The sequence below is a fragment of the Leptodactylus fuscus genome, chromosome 1 (assembly GCF_031893055.1).
Source record: "Leptodactylus fuscus isolate aLepFus1 chromosome 1, aLepFus1.hap2, whole genome shotgun sequence".
NCBI lineage: Eukaryota > Metazoa > Chordata > Amphibia > Anura > Leptodactylidae > Leptodactylus > Leptodactylus fuscus.
In genome coordinates, this window is record NC_134265.1 from 183288895 (window position 1) to 183294894 (window position 6000).

The window sequence follows — 6000 nt, forward strand, 5'->3', positions numbered from 1 at the left end:
AAGACCTTAAGTTATACTTTCTCTTGTCTAGAAGAAAACTAGCTAGAAAGTCAGAAATCTAATTTTCCACTATGAAGAAAAAATTTTGTTATTATTGGAAAAAATATTATTACTAACAGTAGTAATTTGGTGTTTTTGCAGATTTGGTATGTTTTGTCTGTTATAACATAACTGTAATGTGACACGATCATACTAGTCTTTAAGGTGGTATCCAGCTTCCAAAAATGATCTACAAATATATCCACAGCAGTGCTAAATCACTCACTGTTACCTTATGCACCACTTGTAGTAGTGAAGCACAGGAAAAATAAAAATCACTGAAGAAAATATGCGGCCAAAACGCATCGCAGTAATCTAACAAAGATAAAAGAAATAAAGGAATGAAAAAACTCTGCTTTAGGCTAATAAAGCACCACATAGCAAACTGCAGCCAAAAAACGCTGCGGAAAAAACTGCAGTGGAAAACATCAAGGTTTTTTCCGTATTGCTTTTCACAGATTTGTCAGATACAAATTTGAAAAAAAAAAAGTGATCAAGGCAATAGACATTCCCCAAAATGATTTAACTAAAAAGTACATCTGGCCCCGCAAAAAAAAAAAAAGCCGACATATGCATCTATGTACATATATATATATATATATATATATATATCAGTTATAGGTATCAGAATATGGGGACACTTAGAAAATTAATTTTTTTGCAACGTTTTAGATTTTTGTTAAGAAGTTAAAATATAGATAAAACTACACTGTCTACCAATAAGTATTTGGACACCCATGCAAATGAAGATATAATATCTGCGGTCGTGATGTACGTCACGCCTTCCGCCTTTAAATAGGAAACAGCATTGGCGTTAGTGCATTGGCATTAGTCACATACAAGATGCCATGAAGTGCAGAGTTGTCCGATTTCGAGAAAGGGGTAATTGTGGGGTACCACCGAAATGGTCGATCCTTAAGGGACAGAGCAAGTGAACTGAATTACCCAAAATCGACAGTGGCCTATGTGATTACGAAGTGGAAGGTGAACGGTGATTGTCGGAATGCAGAGTCGACAGATCCCTGAAACTAGGAGATAGAGACCGATGGGTGCTGGCCAGAGAAATTCAGCAGAACTGCACCCAACCAATGGCTCACATACACCAGGAGTTTCAACAGGCATCCGGGAGTATTGTGTCGATCAATACCATCCATAAGGAAGCATCTGCTGGGTTCTACCAACTACTGAATATGAAGAAATGTTGTTTTTCTATTCTACCACAGGTGGCAAATACTTATTGGTAGACAGTGTATATTAATTTGCTATCCCCGAAATTGTACCAAAACATAGCCTACAGGTGAGATGTCATTTTGCCTGCAGAGTGAACGGCTTAAAAAAGATGCCCGCATGAAAGTCAAATATATGTAATTCCGATTCAGATTTTTTTTGCAGCTACCCAGTACATTGTACGAAATAATAAATAGTACCATTATGAAAAACTATTTGTCCTGCAAACATTAAGCCATCATATGGCTCTGTAAATAGAAAAATAAAAAAGTCATGGGGTTTGTAAGGCGAGGAGTCAAAAACGAAAATCGAAAAATGTCACCGGCAAGAATGGGTTAAAACTTCAGAGAAAACAGCAATGTTTCTGCTAGTATAATGGACATCCCACAATTTATCACCATTTTTAACATCTCTACTGTCACTGCATGAAAAGATTCTGGTTTACAACAAGAACTGCACAGACCTAGCGCCTCTCGTAGCTGGGAGTTGGATTCTGTAGCCAGTCTAGCCAATCCTATGTAACCATAAAACATCACCCCTTGTCCTCAGAGTTTACTATGACTGAATATATCTGAATCCTACTCCCACTCCCAAATGTAAAGCTATGTTCACATGTTCATAACTGCCATGTCATTTTGTCACTGCTAACATTCACTTTTTCTGGGTAGAACCTGTGACAGCAAGTAGTTGCTGTTCATCTTGCTGGCTGATTTTGCTTCCCGAAATCTACTCAGATACCCCAGACACCCCATTCACAAGCACAGGATGCAGGCTCTTCTCATATTCACCGTATTTTGGTGCAGATTCTTCACCAAAATCAGGGTCAGATCAGAAATGTGTGACTTGATCCATCAAAGGTCTATTTGCAATCTATAAACATAAACCACAGTAACTCTTCCAAATGTATAGAAAGTAAAACACAATTAGGGGAATCTCTTAAGACTGACATCTCCTACACCCCGATTAGGGTAAGCTCACACAGCGAATTTTGGTCCAGAACCATTCCGGACTAAAAGCTGGGTAGCCGCGACTGAAAGCCAGTACACTACACTGGCATCCAGCCGCGCACTCCGCTCCGGATTAGGCTCCGGATTGAGTGTCTTCAAGCCAAATCGCGAGGCGACTCGGCCTGAAGAATGAGCATCTCGCTTCTTTTTTCTGGATACGGCCTCAAAATTCTGACCAAAAAACTACATGTGAACTTACCCTTAATAGCGCAACCTCTTAATAAATCAAATAGATTTGTCTGATCAAGGTGTCCCTGCCCTACTTCGTTTCCACCCATTTTTGCAAGAAAGTGGCAAGCGAGCACAGAAAAAAACAACAACTATGTGGTGTATGAAAGGGCCAGGAGGCAAGGATGAGCCACAATTACACCTATCGAGCCAGAAACAGACATACATGGGTTTATAATATTCCAAAAGTCTTTAAGAAACTTGTAAAGGCATACATACAGGTGTATAAAGTGGAACACTCTTTTGGTCACTTGTTGAGCGCACTGGGGATGGACAAGGATATACAAGGCCTTAGGTCTCTACTACAGGATTATAATAAATCTGTGACAGCAGTAAAGGAATGCAAGCTATACTGATCAATATTTATATCTACAGTCAAGAGACACTGCACACATATTAAGGCTGTTGTGTATTCAGGGTGTTGTCAAACTGTGACTGTTTGATGTATCTAGATCTTGATAGCATTGACTTCAGAATGTAATCTGTAGAAGTCTTTCAGGAACAAGTTTGAAGAAGGGAACCATTCTAGTTTATTTATAGAGGCAGGAATTCAAGAAGCCTCTTAAAGAAACAACACACACATCCAATAATACAAAGATGCATTTTGTCAATGTCTAGTGGAATAACACTGTTACTAATTCAGAACTCAGCAGCTTGCTTGTTTTCAAAGTTGTGGCATAATTCAAAGCTATTGCAGGGGTTAGCCCACCCCAAGCACTGTGCCTAGGGAATAAGAGCCCCCTAGTGACCCTGAGAAAAGGGATCTACAGGTGTCGCCAGTTGCACCATGTGAATAGATCAATAGTGCCTATATGTAGCACAGTTCCACTCAGTTCTATGGGACTGTTGAAAATGGCTGCTCTAGAAGTACATTAGAGATCTATAAAGCATAAGTCATGCATGAGCATTTCCACAGTGTTCAACTTAGGTGCACTTTCGTCCTTCCAATCACTTGATTCCTGTTGTTAATAATGGGATAACTAATGTAATGGTATATTCACATGGCAAAAAATACAGATCTGAGAAATCAATTTGCCGTTTGTCACCCGATTAGATCAGTGTGTGGGTTCCTGCCAAAGATTCTTATCTGTTTCTGGTGCTGAAACCACAGCTAGGCATAGAGTCAAAACTACATGATAAATTTGGTACAGACTTTTACTCAGTTTTTGATCTAAGTGGTAGTTTTTGTTGCATTTTGCTTAGTACATCTCCCCATCACCAGGACCTACGTTCTTACAACTAGAGATGTTTTCAACTATGACAGAGCTTATCTTAGGAGCCACTGTTCTACATTCTGTCAAAAAGTTTAAAAAAAGTGCAGCATGTTGTGCCATTATCATAACATAAGGTACTCTCACACTACAGTTTTGCAGTTCACCTTTAATGTATATGCCAACAAAGCATATATGTAAAACATACCCTTAGGTCCCTATTTACACGTTGATGGCCATCTAGTGATGGACCCAGCACTGCCATTATCTTAATTTTTCTATTCTTATATTGGAAGAGAAAAAAAGGAAATACAGTGCATGCCTCACACGTTTTCTTTGATAAATATCTAGACATTGCATGCTTCAAGCTATGAAAGTGTGCCATCTTGAAAAGTCTGAGTTACACCGTTCGTTCCTGACTTATGACATATAAAATGCATATCACCCATAACCTAATAACACACTAGAGGAACAATATAAGAAACTAATAACACAAATATGATCATAAACTAAGTGGAATTCAACATACAAGTTTGTAAATGATTTTATGGAAATGTTCCTAATGTTGTTTTAGATTAAAAATAAATAAATAAAGAACTGCATGTAAAAACAAAGTTATATAGCAATATTACAGGATTAAGAAGTTACCATATACCTCTGCCCAGCTCACTTACATTACCCCTTATGTGGCAGATGCCTCTCAGGTACTGAGGAGTGACTGAAACCTCTGCACTACTATAGCTACACAACTGGCTGGGGTGAAGCTACTTACGACATCCAAGTCTGACAATATATATATATATATATATATATATATATATATATATATATATATATATATATATATGACAATCGCTGGCCGACTGCTCTATTATTGTTGTTACATCAGAATTTGTAAGCCAAATCCAGAAGAAGCTGCAGAGAATAAAGGTAGAGTAGAAAGATTTGCTCTCCTCCATGTTTTGGACCAACTCCAGGTTTTGGCTTGCAAATACAGCTGTGATAAGGCAGCCTTAGGCTCTGTTTACATCAGATTTATATATCTACCTGTATAGCACAAAAACAGGTTTTTTTGCCCCTTTTCTATATACCACAATGATGAGGACAAGCTAGCATTATTCAGCAGTATATAACTCATGAGCTGTGCATTAAGGTTTACGGTGCAGCTACCTCACAACTGAGGCCTAGTGCAGAATAACTTGTGCTGCCCAAAAATTGACACCGTTACCCCTAGCAACCAGTCTTGGCTAAGCAGGCACTGTATTCCAATAAGTTGTTGTGGGCATTAGTTTACACTACAGAAAATCTAAGTATGGTGCAGGCCATAATGACACCCTATGAAGAATAACAATGCTTTACCTCCGAGCACTGCATTTACCACACAGACAGCTGAGGTAAAGTGGATGTGACAGTGAATATTATGTCCATTGCTGGTTACTCCAGAAGAATACATATGTCAGGCAGCATTAATGTATGGGACTAGCTCATGTGTCAGCACCACACACAGCTGTACTGCAGGGACTACTCTGCATGGTCATGTGACGGCACCCATTCCTCTCAGGACAGTGCACACACATCAGATAACAGCGTGTACCTGCATTCCCATTCTGCAGTATGGCACTAGAGCCATTGCTTCCAGCAAACCCCCGTGGCCGGCTCTCCAGTGACTCGTATAGAGAGTCTTACCTTTGCACTCCAGTCATGCAGATTTCCTCAGGTGCTGTCCCTGGTCTGGAGCTCGCTGCGGTAGTGAGCTGGGAGCAGGAAGAGACAAAACCCAGCCCTCTATCTAATGCACACCCTGTCAGCACACACTGTAGGTCCTGGCTGCTCCTGTCCTCCTCCTCCTGTGCTGCTGTGCTAGTATCCCCTTCCAGATCCTGCAGGAACCTTCATTCATAAATCATGACAAGTGCTTTCATCTTCCTTCTCAGGGCAGGAGTTGGGAGGATGTGCCATTAAACTGGGTAATAGGGGATCTCCTACAACAAGAAGGATGCAGCGGGCTATGGCCAGGGATGAGTGACTGAAGAGGGGACAGGGCTGTGTGATGCCTTCCTTTGTGTGCATGCAGTAACTGGAGCCTCCCCGGGGCAAGCAAATTCATATTTATTAGGAGGGTGTGGCCAGGCTTCAGGACAACAGGTTGCCAGCATGGAGCACCGCGCCTCAGCACTCTGCTCCTTTGTACTGTGCTGGGCAGGCAATTTACAGGGCTTGTCCAGGGTCTTTTTTTTTTTTTTTTTTTAATTAGCCCGGGGCAGGCACTAGGGACAAGTGAGTATGTT

General features: G+C 40.5%; 1 protein-coding gene across 1 annotated transcript in view; it reads right to left on the minus strand.

Moving 5' to 3' along the window:
- Positions 1–5790, minus strand: part of CORO2A (coronin 2A) — an 88947-nt gene extending 83157 nt beyond the window's left edge. The window contains exon 1 of the mRNA XM_075280362.1: positions 5399–5790. The gene's annotated coding sequence lies outside the window, so the exon portion shown is untranslated. The remainder of the gene's footprint in view (positions 1–5398) is intronic.
- Positions 5791–6000: the final 210 nt, after the last annotated feature.